Source organism: Atractosteus spatula, chromosome 13 (assembly GCF_055471065.1).
Source record: "Atractosteus spatula isolate fAtrSpa1 chromosome 13, fAtrSpa1.hap1, whole genome shotgun sequence".
Classification (NCBI taxonomy): domain Eukaryota; kingdom Metazoa; phylum Chordata; class Actinopteri; order Semionotiformes; family Lepisosteidae; genus Atractosteus; species Atractosteus spatula.
This window is the reverse complement of record NC_142718.1, coordinates 18,142,083-18,161,024: the sequence shown is the minus strand read 5'-3', so window position 1 is coordinate 18,161,024 and position 18,942 is coordinate 18,142,083. Positions and strand designations below refer to the sequence as shown.

Below are 18,942 nucleotides of genomic sequence, written 5' to 3'. Positions count from 1 at the left end.
CCCACTTGCTATTTGTGAAGTATTTTTGAATATTAGCAAGAAATGTACAAAGACTTAGGAAGTGTCTAAAAGGATGCAGTATTCCATTAGAATCAACTACAAGTACAGTAAGTTCACAAAGGTGAGTGCCTCTAATGTAGAAGCGTGCATTGGAAACCATTAGAACATTGTTACAAGAGCTACAGTATGTGTTTAACTGTAACTGCTTATAACAGATGAGATAATGAGAACATGTTTCTTAGTGCACTTTAGTGCACCTAGGCAACACTAGCTACAAAAGACGGGGCAAAGATTCAATTGTGTGTGGAGACAGTAGTGTAACACAGGAGAGTAGCAAATTGAATTTAAGAGAGTATATAGAGAGAATATAAGAGAACCTTATACGTCTGCACAAGCTAAAAGTATCCACAGCAGCCAGAATGTAAAAGAGGTGGAGCTACTAGTGAATGAGATAGTTGCCCAGTATAATACCAGGGCTGTGTTTATGTTCAGTTTGATTTGGATGAATATTTATTCATCTTACTTTCTAAGACGTGTCTTTCTTAGCAATAGTCCGCACAGCAACAAGCTGTATAATTTTTTTGCAGTAGTAGGTGGAAACAGTAAGTTGAGTCCTCAAAGAGACACACAATGTTGTTACAGAATCACAATGCAAAACTAACCAATTGGGTTCACAACACAAGGGACTGCTTCTATTGTTCTCATAATTTGTGGAAGTAGAATCTGGGTGAACAGCATTTAGTGATTTAAAAACAGAATATATATACAGTATATATAAGAATTCTACATTTAAACCTTTAAAAGAAAGCTCTTAAATCTTGTAAGCACAACCCTGTCCTCAGTGAGAACAATGGGGGGGTTCTTGAAAACCTCCAGTTTGTAAACGGTCCATGTAAAACTCATAAATGGCAAACATAACTTGCACACTTCTCTCTAAAAAAATTTTTGCACAGCTTTCTATTCTTAATAAAAAAATGAATATACAGTACCTAAAGCACTGAAAGCATGTATGCATGACATGCATGTGTAAAATCTACAAAAAAACACTGAGGTGGGTGGGGAGACATGTGGTGTATGACATAGATGTGGGTGGGAGGCAGGGACACAGCATATAATAACGAGTGTTTGGAGAAGTCACACACTTTTTAAAAATTTCTGTGCACAGAACTGTGAAAGAGAAAGGGTTTTCCAGCAGGTGGAAAGAGTGGTACTCAAAATGGAAACCGTGTATGAGTGAGCCCCATGATTGGTGAAGGAAACCTGTAGTTACTCATAAAACACTCACAAATTGCAGGCAGTAAGCATTCAAGGTAATGCATTCACTTGGAATAAGAACTGTTTAATGGACAGGAAACATATGGTACATCCGACTTTCTGAAATAATGTGAACACATTATTATTGCCACTCAACTAATGCTTTGAGCGGAGAGTCCAGAAAAACTCTATATTAGTGTTTTGCTTTAAATGTGTGAAGCAGGTTGAGCACATAAGAAATATGAATTGCTACTTCAAAGTGCCACGCTTTAAAGCAATAAAATGTGAAAACCACGTATGGGTCTGAATACTTTTGCAATGCATGGTACAGTATATGAGCTGCCCTCTATTTCAGATATTTTTACAACTCACTGTCTCAGGAAGGCTGGAAGTATCGTTACGGATACCAGTCATCCTGGTTCCTCAGTTTTCTCCCCCCTTCCCTCTGGTAAGCATTATAGGACCATAAAGGCACAGACTTCCAGATTCAAAGATAGTTTCTTCCCACAAGCTGTCAGATTACTGAACTCTACCCCCACCACTGGCTCACACTGATGTTTTTTTTTTCTAAGATGTATGTTATTTATCTTGTTGTTGTTGCTGCTGCTGTTCTGCGTTTATGCTTTTGGTGTTTCCTTAATGGCTTTGTATTGAAGCATACATGCAAATAAGCATTTCATTGTAGTTGTACATATGACAGTAAACTGAATTGAACTGAATGAGTGTTGGAGAGATGTAACGCCTTCTCTAATTCAAGCAAAACTGCATCCTGTCTTGAGTGAGTGGTGTACTAATTGGTTGGAAGACTGGTGTAAGGTAAAGAAAAGCAAGGAAGATAAGGAAAAATGTCAAGAGGCTGCCTCACTACTGTATATAACCATGTAGGTCCATATAGATCAGATCAAGGCTTACACCAGTGAAGTAAATTCCAAATGTTAGCTAACAGTAACAGTAGTGAATGTTTTTGCAACAGACAACCTGAAGAAAAGTGGGAGCTTCTAGTTCCAAATAAACGAATATAATAGCTGATATATCTACCTATAAAATGAATGGAATGCACTGAAACCAATACATTTAGGTAGAGTTAATAGAGCCAATGAACGACAGACATAAAGGGGACCAGTGAGAGAGATACAAGTTTGTCTTATTTAACAGAGAGATGAAGCTGCATTTGCAACTAATGAAGTGATTGAAGGGATACAGTAATACACTGTATTCTACATGTTAAGTCAGACAGGCCAGCGTTTTATGGGGTCTATTATAATAGTCAAATCACTATTAGAGGAGGTTAAAGGCCTCTATCAGATACAAATGTGATTATTAGCTAATTAGATTACTGGTGATGGGTTAAAAATGCATATTCTCACACGGGACCTCCTGGTTTTTAATTGGTGTTTGGGTTTTTGGTTGCAGACTGTTGAGGCTGTTTAAGAGACCTTTTGTAATGAAACCCATAAAAACCCTGCAGTAAAGCCTCCTTCACTGTCAAGCATCACAATCATTTTTTATATCTTTTTTTCATTAGTTTTTATATGTTCATATGCCTCAAAACACCACATTTGGAGGTGGGGTCAATCACAGTAAATTAATAAGGAATAGCCAGATTTTACTTCAAGAACACATTTGGTAAATAGACTGGATATAAGCAAAAAGATCAGTAAGAATTTCATATAATTACATTCCACAGTTAAAGATACAGAGATAAGTTCATATACAGTACAGAAAAACCTATTCCTGTCCCTCAACATACCTCCAAATATGTCCTGGCATAAATGAAGTGGAGTATCAAAGGATTCTACTGTGAGTGAAAAAAGATTTGGTTAACATAATTTTCTACCATAAGCCATCCCAATATTATTCTTATATGAAACCATGATACATTATTTTCCAACTTTAATGTGAAACAGCAAGTACTTCTTTGCCTATCTGTGTATATCTTATGCAAAAAGACTACTTATGCAGTTTCAATGAGGGGATTACCGGGTGTGCTGTGCTTTTCCCTTTACTGCACTTGTTAAACTGATGATGGATTATCCTGGTGCCATAGGTTGCACTGGGCCACACTTTTAAATCTGAATCAATAATCAGGATGATAATAAAACAACCCTGCAATGCCACATCAGCAAACAGATTGTGATCTGGAGTTAATTTGTCATCCGCAGCCTAAAGACCATAAACAATTTTTCAACAACATCTGCTATGGACCATGAAAACATAGTACAAAGACACCGGGGCTCTCCTTAAAGGAACATTTAGTGCTACGATAACAGATCTCTAAAAACCTGGAAGGCAAGATGCCAGCCTGAGGGGTTCACTGGATTCTTAAATACCTCTGTATAACAACACGTTTTGATGGTGGTTTTAATGTTCTATAGAATCCGAATTCTAATAATATAATATGTTCTGGATTTTCTTTATGATTTCCTGTTTTTTCTGCAGTTAATGTTACCATGAAAGCTAATTACTCTAGGTCAAGGACATAACAGATTTTCTGAGCATCAAAAGAAACATATTACTCCATTCGAACTCTGTAAGATGTTACAGCAAAACACTGTCCTTCAATGACAGGCTATGATGTTGGCGACCGTGAGTCACAAAAGTGATTGGTGGCAACCTGATTGTATAGCACTTCAATTGTCACACATGAGCCCCTTTTTGTATTTGTGGGATGTGGTATTACCATTGATGGCAAAAAGGCATATTTCTCTTCATAAGCAAATGTTAGACTCTGTAAAGATTCCATTTAGCTAAAGCCATCCTATTCCCTAGTAGTATTGTTTCATATTCATTTTCTGCCCATATTCCATGAGCTCTATCCAGAAAACCTCCACAGATTGGGAGCATATCTGTGGATTTATTTTACCTGCTGTCTTCTTCTGAACTCAGTAATTCACATTCCACAGTGCGCAAGCCCCAGAGAGGACCTTCGCACAACAGACCTCCAAAATCCCTTTCACGATTTGAATCACCAGAATTATGTTAAATTATTTCCCAGTCCTTTTTTTCCCCAAAAGACCTAGTGGGTTGAATGGGTGCTTTCAGAAGGGAGAATCCCTTCCTCCCTACTGAACATCCAGTAAAGGAGGTTACCCTATGTTCTGTGCAGGCTGGAGTCGGGAATTTACCTTCTGCACCAACACACAAAAGCTTTGAAGGACTTGGGTGACGGCACCAAATTGTTAGACTCCACAAAGAAAACCACACACGATTCGAATGAATCGTGACTTTTTTATTGAGATAAAGAAAGGAGGATAGGCAAGGTTAACAGTTTAACTGCTCATCTCTCACTCACTTTTCCCAACAGAGAAAAGACAGAGTTTTATTCTTGAAGTTGAGCAGCATTTCCATACAAAACCTGCTTCACACATTTAAAGCAAAACACTAATATAGAGTTTTTCTGGACTCTCCGCTCAAAGCATTAGTTGAGTGGCAATAATAATGTGTTCACATTATTTCAGAAAGTCGGATGTACCATATGTTTCATGTCCATTAAACAGTTCTTATTCCAAGTGAATGCATTACCTTGAATGCTTACTGCCTGCAATTTGTGAGTGTTTTATGAGTAACTACAGGTTTACTTCACCAATCATGGGGCTCACTCATACACGGTTTCCATTTTGAGTACCACTCTTTCCACCTGCTGGAAAACCCTTTCTCTTTCACAGTTCTGTGCACAGAAATTTTTAAAAAGTATGTGACTTCTCCAAACACTCAATATTATATGCTGTGTCACGTTTTTCTGATTGGTTAGTAATAGCTTGTAGCCTTAGAAGGTGTAAAGGTCAGAAAGTCAGGCGGTTAGCTCAGGTCAGTCTTGGTTCAGCAATAAACCAAGACCCCTTCATGTTGCTAAATTGGAGCCTTTTTGAGTCAATATACTGTATGTTCATTTCAGCAGGACAATGAATGACACAAAGAACAAGGCCAAAGCCATACCAAAATAGTCTGATAAGAAGAGGACCCAGCCAAATTCCTGTCTTGAATCCAATGGCAAATTTCTGAAGACACTTAACAGTTGTAATCAATCAACAATCCCCAATGAACTTGTCAGAACTGGAACTGGTTTTGCCAAGAAGAAAAGGCAAAATTACACTGTTATGCTCTGCAAAGCAAGGAAAAACCTATCCAGACATACTGTACTGAAAGCCACAAATGCTGCCAAAATTGCTTCTAGTGACCACTGACAAAGGGAGTTGAACACTTACGCAAATCCATGAATTTCTATTAATTTCAATTTGCATATTTTCCTTCCTGATTTTCATGCCTTTTCACATATAACAGTGTTCACTTTGGTCATTACATTTTAAATAAAAAATGTCAGTTGAAAAAGTACTATTAGTAATTCTACACAATACAGTTCAGTCTAACAACTCTCCCTACAATAGTCCATTTTAAAGTCTGTGAACATGCAAACTGTGTAATTAAAACTGTGTTGATTCCCTTCAGTTGTCTATATTCTCTACAAAACTACAAACACTAAAACTCTGCAAATGCTCTTCTGAATAGGTATTAGGGTAGTTACTGAATGAAATGTCAGTGGGTTTTACTTCTTCAACAGCACAAGAATGAAAATCAGAGTTCTGCTGCCCTTAGGCAGTTATGAAGTAGCAAAGCTTAAAATCAGGAGTCAGGAGATTCACTACTGGTTTTTAAAAATGAAAACCTTTCAACAACCTAGGTAACTTCAAAATAATCTTGGAGAACTGACTGAGGCCATAATGTTGAAATATATTTTAATTTTCCATTTGCCCAGGCTCCTATAAGAAATGCATTGACGTATATACGCTAGCATGCAAGTATGCATGAGTACCTGCTGCTTTTGACTGTGCGCCTCCCTGGATGTTCACACAGATGAGATGTGACATTCCTCAGAGCTTGTTCTTCCAGATTAATAATTGAAATAAATAAAGAAGGCTTTGCGGAAAAGCTCTGACACTGTCTGCCTCAGGGAGCTCAGCAACACAAGTCAATATTCTTAAAGAGGCTGCCTTCAGAAGATTCTTTACATATTACATAAAACTGATTTTACAGATCAAAAATAAGCATCTTAAAAAAATCTGTTAACAGAGGAAGGAGGAGGCTGGGGACAATCAACATTCAGGATCCACGGAAGCTTGGATTCCACCAGAGAAAGCAACTTTTAATTCTGTGCACTAAAGCAATACTGCTTTCTGTCCAGTGTATAAGATTGGTTGTACCTGTATATACTGTAGTACATCACTTAAAATACCGAAGAGTCTCACCAAAATAAGAAAAACATCACAGATTAGAACTGTTTTCCAAAGTGTGATTAAACATGGCACAACTAGAGGTAACACACAACTAAGGTAGCAGAATTTTAAGATCTTGGTAGCAGTAGACTTGCTTACTACATCTTGTTATTTCTCCTTGACAAAAAGTTATTTGCAGTTATTAATGATTAACAGCATATTATCTTTCACCAATTAGCCCTGTCTTCTTCAGAATAGAAAATGTTCCCATTTTAGAACAAATTTCATAAAACAGTCATTAACACACAGTTGGAGAACTCTTGACCTAGCTTTTAGCTGCATTTGCCATCAGCTGGATGTAAATGTAAAAGCCTCCAGCACAATAAAGATGACAGGTCTGTTTTGTTGCCTGGTTAACTGACAAATTTTCTATACAGTTGTTTTGGCAGCTTTGTCTGCTTTGTACTGCATTCACTGGAAAACCAGCCAGTCGGAGGTTTGCTTTAGTTTTTAATTGTTAATTATTTCATAATGGCTTCAGATTTTCAGAGAAAAACCAGAAGCAAATAAGTAAAAAATACTTCTCAAGTAAAAAAAAAATACTGTCAAAGACTTCTTATCCTTGCAGAGTGCATATTTTAGATCTAAAAACGCATAAGAGACAGATAATAGCATTTCAGTGGCTATAGCCAGAACAACTTTTCAGATGACTCTTCTCTTTATAACAGTGAAATCTTTGAATGCACATTAAAAACATAACAGAGAGAGATCATGGGATTTAGTAAAAACTGTTAAGGTAATGGTACATATCAGGTAGGTATACAGTAGATATAAAAAGTCTACACATCCTTATTGAAATTGCAGGTTTTTGTGATGTAAAGCCAGAAATAAAGATAAATCATGTCAGACATTTTTCCATCTTTAATATGACCTTACAAACAACAAAATTCAAGAGAAAAACAAATAGATAATTATTAGGAAAAATAATTGAAATTATTACCCTTTTATAATGGGGGCTGTAGCTGTGTTCAGAGTTAACCAATCACATTCAAAATCATGTCGAAAGGTAAATAGTTAACAACTGCCATCTATGAAAGTGATTCTGATTAACCTCAAATAAAAATCAGCTGTTCCTGTAGGATCTCCTTGACTTTCGGGTTGCATCCTACTGGGATAGCCATGGTTCGCAAGGAGCTGACAAAACAACTATGGGATCTTACTGTTGAAAGGTACTGATCAGGAGAGGGGTATAAAAGAACATCAAAGGCATTGGATGTACCATGGAGCACTGTGAAGACTATCATCAATAAGTGGAGACAGGGACATTGCCAAGATCAGGACGATCCTCCAAAGCTGATGACAGGACAATCAGAAAACTCAGGGAGGCTACCAAGAGGCTTACAGCAACATTAAAGGAGCTGCAGGAATTTCTGGCAAGTACTGGTCACTCTTTGCGTGTGACAACAATCTCATATATTATGCTATTGTCTGGCTATGGGCTAGGGTGGCAAGACGGAAGCCATTTTTAATAAAAAAAGAACATCCAAGCCCGTCTAATCACCTCAAACCAAGTGAGAAAATGGTCTGATGAGACAAAGGTTGAATTTTTGGCCTTAATTCTAAAAGATATGTTTGGTACAAAGACAACACAGCCCATTATCCATGGAACACCATACCTACTGTGAAGCATGGTGATGGCAACATCATGCTTTGGGGCTGCTTCTCTTCAGCTGGGACAGGGGCTCTAGTCAAGATAAATGGGATAATGACTAGCTCCAAATATCAAGATATTTTGGCACAAAACCTGCAGGCCTCTGTCAGACAGCTGAAGATGATACCTGGATGGTACCCTATGGTTAATAACCATATCTGCTTAGAAAATAAAACATATGTATATGTGTACATAATACTATTTAAGAGCTGTCTGGCCAGTGAAGGAATTTCCAGTCACAAAAACGATCGGCAGCCTTAATTGTGACTGTCTCACTTGAGGTTGTCACAACAGAAAATTGTATTATTTTTTAACTCCAATGGCTGTTAAATTACAAAGTTAGTCTTCTTAGACAATCAATCAAAAAACAAGACAGAAAGCACACACAGAAAGAAGGAATAAAAAGGAGAGAAAAGACACAGGGGTAAGAGGAGTACGTCTTCTGACACACCAATATCAAGAACTTGTCCTAATAATTAAAGGACTAAAAAAATGGACTCCAAGATTTAAGTCAGGGAATGTTGTTGTAAATTTAGTTGGAGATCCTGATTTCCTATCCACCAGGGTAAATGACTCATTGTATACTGATGCATTATTCTGTATAGGGAAATAAGTTTCCATTTGTAAAGCATCTATTTTAAAGAGAAATGTACTGTCGTCAAAAACTGATGAGACACAGGTTCCTTCCCTCCTTTGCAGTATTTGTGTCTCTTCTGATACTCATAGATCTGTAAACACCTATAAATAACAGTGGTTTATTAAGGTTTAAGCAAGAGCACTACTATGACTTTGTTGATCATATTGTCATTAGAATGATATTTAACATGTTTTATAATTAAGAGGCCTAATAATTAGTCCTATGTGGAGTAGTTTGCTGAGCTGGAAGCATATCAACAGTGGAACAAATTGGTGGTCACTGTATACTGGAACTGTATTTCCCAATATAAGAATTGCACTGCTTCTAAAATGTTCCTAAACCTGTCAAGTTTCAGTTGGTGCAGTTGCTCCCAAGACAAAAGTGGTATTATGTTTGCACATAAAATTGTTATGTACAGTAGCAATTGTGGTTTGTGCAGGAACTCTATTTTACATAGATTTCTTCTGTTGGTACTTGTGATAAAATCTGTGAAATTGCAATTCAATCAGTGCCATATTTCTTAAGAACATGTTTAATTTTTTAAAAATAGGTTAGGTTGCCATCTTTGGTGATGCAGTATCTCAGTTTCTGTCATGATTTAAATAAATTATCTATCCCAGTATTCCTGTCTAATATGAAGTTGATTGGTTGCCCAGGGCAGTTTCTAAAGAAAAAAAAACAATCATTAAAAGGTTTCTACAACTTGGAATTCTAAAAAGTCTAATTTTTACCTGTTATGATGTTCATGGTTTATAATGATTAATAAGGTTTCCATTCTTTCTTGTAATGTTCAACATAGATTAACACGGTATTAATATTCATGCTTTTGAACCTCACTACTCCAGTTTTCACCAGCAATTGTACCACCCACCATTTTGCAGATTAATACTTCAGTTTAAATCTAAATGTATATTATGTGTTTTTTGGTCCCATTGCACAGCGTTGACAATTTTCTTTTACCAGTTTAGCTATGATATATGAAGAGTTAAACTAAATATTTCCTTTCTGTTATTTCTATGCCTTTGGTGGAACTATCACTTGCTTGCAAACCTAGATATGCATGTATCTTTATATTTCTTTCTGTTGACATTGCTAAACAACAGTTTCCTCCAGTACTGAAACTTTTCAGCTACAGATGCAGCCATTCAAAGTGCGCGGTACAGACACCGCGGTACAGATACCGCAGGTATGATGACACGGGATACCGCGGTGCGTGATTGGTTGACCGACAGGGGCACTCGTGGTCCGTTGGTCTGTCGTAGAAAGACTTACTGTAAACGTCTTTACTGTGCCCGTTGTAGATATTGAATTTTACCACTGAAGGGAAATCTTAGTAGCTGAGCATAAAAAGAATAGGAGCATACTGTAACGCGTGTGAAGGCCATAAACGATATTAATTTTGGAAAGTAAACATACAGTATATAGCTGGTCTTGGTACTTTAAAGAAAAAAATACACACCGGTATTCCATTTCTCCCTAAACATTGTAAGCTTCGAAGTCTTTAACTAACGTGATACTGGAGTCAACAAGCATACTTTTAGAATTTGATTAAAAGGGAATATAATATGGAATCGCGTATCTAAAGAATTTAATAACGGTATGATTATATCCGTGTACTGCGGCAGGTCTGTGTAGGGCTGTTTCGCCTGCCTGATCATGCGAGCTCTCTTGTAGCCTACTGGTCTAGGTGCGTGACTACCAACTGGCAGGTTGTGTGTTCGAATCCAGCTGGTGCTGAACTTTTATTTTAACATACATTTCTTCGAAAAAATAGGTAAGCGAAACAGTGGCATGTTACATTGTCATTGTTTTTTTTAACAAGGCTCGCCAGCTAATGTGAATCGAAACCTGTCTTGCTAGCTTTTAAAGTCGTGCATGTGTAAACGACAATTGAAAAAGAGAAAAAAAGACCTGACTGACAAGCCGATACATACTGTTAGAGTTTGATTAATAGGGAATATAATACGAAAAAACCGTAAGGGACTTAAAAGCTAAAGGAGATGCTTCATATTGCTTGACTAATTTTAAAAACTAAGTTATAAATGCAGACGCTCCCTCGGTGACGCGCCGGGTGTAAATATCAAAGTATACATTCCCAACAAGAATTGTACCCATCTGTCATGCAAATAAAACACCTTGAGTTGAATTGAATTGAGGGAGATAGGGGGACAAATATACTGTAGACAGGCCTCAAGGCAAATAAGATACTTATGGGTACGCAGGCATTCAAGACAGCAACATACAAAACGTTTGCACGTACTGAGTTAAGTTATTACTTGGTTTTCAAAGTGCAATGAAATACAATATTGTTGTTGCTGCTGTTCTGGTTGTTTTTATCCCGTAAAGCGTTTTGAGAAGCCACTTTTAAAGGCGATATATGTTGTAGAACCGCTGATTCTTATGGAATGTGTTCCGCAGGAGATTCAAATTTTTATTTATTTTTTAATCGCGTATCTAAGGAAGTCTCAGTATAACTTTGTTCATGAACAAACAGTGGCATGTTACATTGTCATTGTTTTTTTTTAACAAGGCTCGCCAGCTAATGTGAATCGAAACCTGTCTTGCTAGCTTTTAAAGTCGTGCATGTGTAAACGACAATTGAAATAGAGAAAAAAAGACCTGACTGACAAGATTTAATTAATGCAGATCAGTAAATCAAGGGACAAAACAACTATTGCGCCCGGGTCCTCAATGCGCTTTGACGCGCTAATGCGTTGGTTTAACAGTCCGGGTGTGGCAAGCCCCCAATGTCTCCCGACTTCGGCAAAAGGCACCCGCCTTTCATTGGAAGACAATGAACACACTCTAGCCGTACAGGTGAATATAGCATAAAAGACACCAAGGGATTGGGTGAGCTCCCATCACAAAAAAAAAAACTGCGAACCTGCACTACAGCGACCATAGTACAGTATGGAGACCAAGACCTTTTACGGGAAGAGACGAGGTGCTTCTGCCGCCCCAGCTTCCAAAGAGCGAAGGGTAAGCAAATACAGCAGACTTCATCTGAAATACGCGATTACAGCGCATATTACAAGGTATTATTGCCGTTTTGAATTTTAAATTCAATTATAATTATTTCTTCGTAGCCTGTTCTTCAAGAAAACACCGCACGGGCGAAACGATCTACCACAAGGACAGTAAAAAAGAAAGCGGTAAGACGGAAAAAAAGAAAAGTTTATTTTGACTTCTGTTCCGCGACTGATGAATACTACTGTGTGACTTTATTTCTTACATGAATTATGTTATTTTGCCACAGGCCGTGGGTCTCTGCTCTCGGCCACTGGCCAGGGCGCCAACCTGTAGAAGCAGCACCTGTATGGAGACATTTCGGCAGCAGCGGGAGCAGTACGATGCATTACTGGGGAGGACTGGGAGGCTAGAGACACTCCTGAAAATGCAGAGGAAGGAGACAGTATGTTCCAGCAGTCAAACAGTTGAGCAGCTGTCTCCTGAAAAGTGCCTCTCCCCGCCGCGCAGGTTGCAATGCCTGGCGGAAGCTCTGCCCCCTGCAGAGCACACACCGCCTCAGGACACTCCATCCCGGCCTCTCAGTTCACCACCGCGCAGGACTCTGTTGATGCTGTCCCCGCCGGCTATCTCCCCCCAGGAAGCACAGCGGAATTCACAGATGCCAGTGGGACGAATAATTCTCCCAGATGTCCAACTGCTACCCATCACCCAGGAGATGGAGGGGGGGTTGTACTTGCAGTGCATCGGCATAGACGGGAAAGCAAGAGCCGACCGCTACGCCGCCCTCGTGTTTCGAAATCTTGAGACTTTTGAAATTTACTGGGGGTGGACCACGTCTGTAAATTTCGATGGGTCCAGAGGCAAAAGTGCCTTGCCTTGCAATCTCCGGGAAACCATTAGTACGATGGTGAATCGGAGATTCTCAACCCTTGCTGCGTACGACTGGAAAAGAATTCGTGATCGGATCAACGAAATGCTTCGTAGGAGGAGGCGGTCTTTTCCTCTTGTCTAACAGTCTGTCCACAAACAAAACATTCCTGTTAGCCAAGAGGAATTGAAAAAAAAACAATGTTGTCAATGAAAACCGGTGTGTGTGTCTCTCCCTGCTGGATGTCCCTCTCACAAACTGCTGAATGAATAAAATAATTTTATTGAAAACGAGTTTGCGATTGTCTGGTCTTTAAATTCTGGAGATACGCGATTCCATATTATATTCCCTTTTAATCAAATTCTAAAAGTATGCTTGTTGACTCCGGTATCGCGTTAGTTAAAGACTTCGATGCTTAAAATGTTTAGGGAGAAATGGAATACTGGTGTGTATGTTTTCTTTAAAGTACCGAGACCAGCCATATACTGTATGTTTAAGTTCCAAAATTAATATCGTTTATGGGCTTCACACGCGTTGCAGTATGCTCAGGCACTAAGTAAAAGGAGATGCTTCGTATTGCTTGACTAATTTTAAAAACTAAGTTATAAATGCAGGCGCTGCTCTGGTGCGTCGGCTCCTACACAGTGCCTGTCTGCTGTAAGCGTTACAATATACATACCCAACACTGCTTGTACCCATCTGTCATGCAAATAAAACACCTTGAATTGAATTGAATTGAGGGGAGAAGGGGGGGATACTAAAGCCAATACTGGCTCAATGGGCTTTGACGTGCTAATGCGTTGGTTTAACAGTCCGGGTGTGGCAGGCTTCCAATGTCAACTCGACTCGATTGGAAGACAATGAACGTATTTTAGCCCTAAATGAATTAATAGCAAACATGGTTTACATAAAATACATTTTTCCAAGAAAGTTTATAATAATACGATCTATAGTTGAAATCTGAGCCTACTTTAAAAATAAAGGAAAAGCATTTTCAGAGAGCAATCACGCTGTGTTTATGTAGAAAAAGCGATTAGGTTTATGAGCAATCTAATTACCTAATCGCTTAAAACGCTATATAAAATAAAGTTTATTTAGAGATGAATGATCAGTGTGGTAGTTTAAATAATGTGAGTCAGGAAACTAACACAGCGCCACCGGATTTAATAACGCAATAAAAACGCTATAAAATAATGTGACACAGTACAGCACAGTACAATAATACTGACCATGACTTTAGAAGCATAAATTACCTTACACTCAATTTAAACACAAGCTGTCTTTCTGTATGAACCTCTAAGCTGGTTCATACAGAAAATGTAGAAATGCATTAGCCTGATTATGATTAAAAACACATAATTAAACACGCGTTTGCGATTTAAATCAGAACACGATTTAAATCAATATAAATGTTTATATTGTAACGCATACTGTCCAGCCTCCATTTCTCTATAAAAATTTACTGTTGCACACACACACACAACAGAAGCAGGAACCGCTGTCAGAAGGGAAGATATGTTCAAAATATCGCAAATATCGATCATGTTGCGATATTTTGAAATATAAAAGTCAACTGATTGTCCATAATATCGCTTACCTATTTTTTCGAAGAAATGTTTGTTAAAATAAAAGTCCAGCACCAGCTGGATTCGAACACACAACCTGCCAGTTGGTAGTCACGCACCTAGACCAGTAGGCTACAAGAGAGCTCGCATGATCAGGCAGGCGAAACAGCCCTACACAGCCCTGCCGCAGTACACGGATATAATCATACCGTTATTAAATTCTTGAGATACGCGATTCCATATTATATTCCCTTTTAATCAAATTCTAAAAGTATGCTTGTTGACTCCGGTATCATGTTAGTTAAAGACTTCGAAGCTTACAATGTTTAGGGAGAAATGGAATACCGGTGTGTATTTTTCCTTGTGATATTTTAAGCTCTAGTTGAATGATAGGTGTCGCATTTTAAATCATTTTCATAGCTAGAAATTATGAAACGCCCTGTTAAAAGCAAGGAAGTTTTTATGCCCGTTGAAGTAAAACAAAATGCCTGACAAAGTATGGCTTGGACAGATTCCAAGTGCTTGTACAAATGTGCTAAAGAAATTATACTTTGAGTATACAGCTTGTCCAAAGTCATCCATTATTAATACTATTAGTAATATCTTCAGTAAAGGCTTTGATATTTCTGATAAAGGTAGGTTGTGTACTTTTGTCCAACTGAGCAATCTTGCTTTCATAAAATATACCAACATTTTAATGACTGATGACTAACATGCTGTAATACACAGTTCAAAATTAAAGGCTCAAATGCTGTACATGAGAGGTTAAGCTCCCCCTGGCGGTTTTACAAGGCGACGCCGGATAGTTAACCACGTGACACCACGTTAACTGCGTCATACCGCGTGATACTGTGACACGCCCACCGGGGTATGCCGCGAAATACCTCACGCATTTTGAATGGCTGCATCTGTATGTGATGCGGTAGTCTCTCTAGATGTGGCCCTCCGATTTGATATTTTAGCATACAACAACAATATGTTTGGTAATATTTTGCATGGAGTAACTGGTGATTGACTGGCCAATTCAGAGATGTGATAAGAAACAAAAAATAGGTACAGACGTTTTCTTTGTCTATTCAGAAAGGGCAGTTGTGAGGACATGGAGTTGTTTTTTGTCCAACATTATCATCTTATTATTTTTTTAAAAGGCAGAATTCCTCATATTAAATTAAGACTCATACCATGACTATTGACATTTAAAATTAAGATTAGTAAATGAATATTTTATTAATGGGTTCTTAAAATATTTGGTGCTTGTGATGGGGTTTTAAGAAAAGACTGAAGTGAATGTTGCTAAACAAGCAAAACGTGGGTGCAGCTTCATTCTGGAGTTGTACAGTTCGAAGATCAATGAATTAAAAGTGGATTAATATCTCACTTAAGGGGAATGGGAATGTATTTATAAAAGCCCTGTGCTATACATAACAAAGAATAATATTATTCTAACAGGACACAATGCTTCAGGAATATATTTGTAGGAGTACTGCCTAAGGACTAGGCTAAAAGCTAACTATATCTTGCCTCCAATTTACATAAGAGTAATTAGTCTCTTGTTAAATAATGGCTTTGCAGATAATTGCATAGAATTATAGAAAGCTAATAACCAGTATGCTACTGTACAGTATACATTCAGATTGACAATATATTTGAGAACTAAAAGCCATATGGACAATGGTCTCAATCCTGTCGAATCAAATAAAAAAGCACTGCTTCTAAAAATATCTACAAGAAATAAAGGATGCAGGAAACAAAAGTTTCATCATGTGAAATTTTAAGAACATTTTCATTAGTAAACTCATGCTAAATGATGCAAATGTTATTAAGCTACTTTTCTTGAAGTATTAATTTTTGTGTATGAATTATTTTAATATGCATAGCTTTTTCACAGTTTGAATTGCAACATATTCTCAACTCATTATTTCTGTGTATTTCAATAGACTTATTTTGGAGTTGGTACAGAATTGGTAGAGAACAGTATCAATGTAATGTTTCAACCTTCCTGTGCAATTACAGTATCTTGAGGATTTTTCTTAACTGAAATTCAAACCAACAGTAGACAACTATACAGATCATATATATATATACTCTTTAGGATTTTTTTCCAAAGTTTCAAAATTAACTCAGATCCCTGGAGTTCTGCAGACACAAACATAAGAATAATCCTAAAGTGAATTCTCATTTTTTATTGAAGGTTGCTTAATAATGTTTTATTAGGAGCTGTTGTATTGATTATACTTCTAATTTGAGCAAAAACTACAACGGGTTCTTAGAAAGTACAATTCTGCAACTGGTAATAGAAAATCTGACCACTCTGAAAAGTAAATCTGAAAACCTCACGAGTACTAAAGCAAAATTTTTAATACGCAAGTCAGCCCTACTATTTACATGCTCAATACAGTACCTTAGTACATGAGACTTAAAAAAAAACAAGTAACTCAGTAGTACCTTCTACTGAGATGATCAAGGACAATTACAATGCTCTATTCTCTAGCCCTGAGAATTTCTGTAAAGTGCTCTAATTTATGTACAGTAAATCACTACACTTCTGAAGCCAGCATATACAGTACGTGACCAACATAATTCACTGAACCCTGCTGAAATTGCTACTCAGTTAGTCCATACACACGTTGAGCTTTTGGGTGCTCCTTTAAAATTGCCTGATCTAATAATAAATAAAATACCTTTGTATTCCTATTGTTAAATATAGATCCTTGTGGTATTCCACTATAGTACACAACTCTAACTGGTGAAATCTCCCTTAATCCGTTGTCTGTTTTCAGTAGGGAGTGCTCACCCTGCGATCTGTGTGGGTCCTAATGCTCCAATAGAGTGATGGGGACACTATACTGTAAAAAAAAGCACTATCCTTCAGACGAGACCTAAAAACAAGGTCCAGGGCATTTCTCGAAAAGGGTAGGGGCATTAACCTGATGTCCTGGCCAAATTTCCCCCTGTCTTTTACTAATCATGGTCTAATAATCGCCATTCATGAGCTTCATCACTCTGTTCTCCTTCCTACTGATAGCTGATGTGCGGTTAGCTTACTGGCGCATTTTGGCTACCATCTGATCATCCAGAAAGGTTTTATTCATTGGTCTTGGTGGACGGGAGTTCACATTATCTGTTAATCACTTTGATTGGAGTGTCCTGAAGAGCTCTATATAAGTGTAAAGAATTATTATAATTAAAATTGTACACAATGTTCTAAATAAGGCACTACTAGTGTGATATACACTTTTAACATAATCGCCCTAAATATTCCCCATATTTAACTACATAACCTAACATTTCACGCTTTAAAATTTTCCCCACACTGTCTAGAAGATGTTAATAATATCTCAACATAAACACCTACTGTAAGTCTTTTTCAAAAGTAGCTTCCTCTAACTCAGACTCTTCTAGTGCCTGTATGTGCTGTGACAAACTGGGTAGGAAAGTTCTCACGAGCCATGTTGACCATTTCAGTTAGGAAAGTTGAAGAATCCCATGAATGCTGCTTCTTCTTTGTGCACAGAAATTCTTAAAGTCATTAGCCATTGTAGAATTATACTGTATAATCTTCATTTGTTCATCTATAGCATACTCTTATCACTATGCCATTGCGATGTTTCTTTAACTAGTCTGACACACATTGATTCTGAGATTCTTAAGAATCATCCTCTCCATCATTTTTGGTAAGCCAGGTTTCTGCGATACCGATAATATCATAATTGCCTTAGAGCTTTAAGTAGTAGCTTTAATTGCTAATAATGGTAGCTTCTCATCTGATTTGTATTGGATACTCTTTGATCAGATAATTGATCATTACTTCATCCATTTCCCTTTCATCACCTAGAGGTTTCCCATTATTTTCACATATACATTTTACTTCTCCCTTTCCTGAAAATGAAAGTGAAATGACAATGAAACTCACAAAATGTATATTCAAAATAATTAATAATCCTGCTACTGATTAATTATATAATACCAACTGAAAATTAAGGGCAATTACAACCATATTAGAACTGCTACATTGAAAAAAGTAGCTCAAACACAACATGGTGATATTTTTCTCATTGCTCGCTTGACGGTACAGTATATACTATAGCTTTGTATCTGACAAATATTTTTATTTTAATTGATTTAATTAAATTCACCGTTTCTCTGCCACTGAAAAGGTCAGAAATAAAGAAATAAAAGGTAGGAACACCCTTTCTTTTAAATCTAGAGCCATTATGTTAAAAGTGTATGACACACTAGTAAGGCCTCATTTAGAATATTGCGTTCAATTTTGGTAAACAAAAAAGATACATCTTTTCTTGTGGCAATTGTTAACATTTAGCAGATATTCACATGCTGTTTCCAAAGTTGTAGTTTGCACAATTGTGCTGACATTAACAGAGACTGAATGAACAGCAGTGATGCTACAGTGCATGACAGAACAGATAAAAGGCTAGCACCACAAGAACAATCTCTGTCACACTCCCTCATGATGGTTTTAAATTAGCTCAAACAATGTATCTCATCGCCTTTTTGTAAGGTCTAGAGATATGGGCTCATCTAGTATACAGGAGCCTTCAAGGTATCAGTTGTCAGAGTTACAGGATACTGGCTCCTGGACAATTTATCTCATCTTCAGGAAGGTTGGAGACAGGCACATTAATTGGGAAATTATCAGATCAGTGACTCTGGCTTGATGAATTTTATCAAGACAAGGCAATTTTGTTTCTCTTTTCAAGATGAGTCAT

At 37.5% G+C, this 18,942-nt stretch overlaps 1 protein-coding gene across 2 annotated transcripts in view; it reads right to left on the bottom strand.

Moving 5' to 3' along the window:
• The window catches only part of vps8 (VPS8 subunit of CORVET complex), a 345,245-nt gene that overhangs the window by 67,446 nt on the left and 258,857 nt on the right, over window positions 1-18,942 (bottom strand). The gene's annotated exons all lie outside the window — the stretch shown is intronic.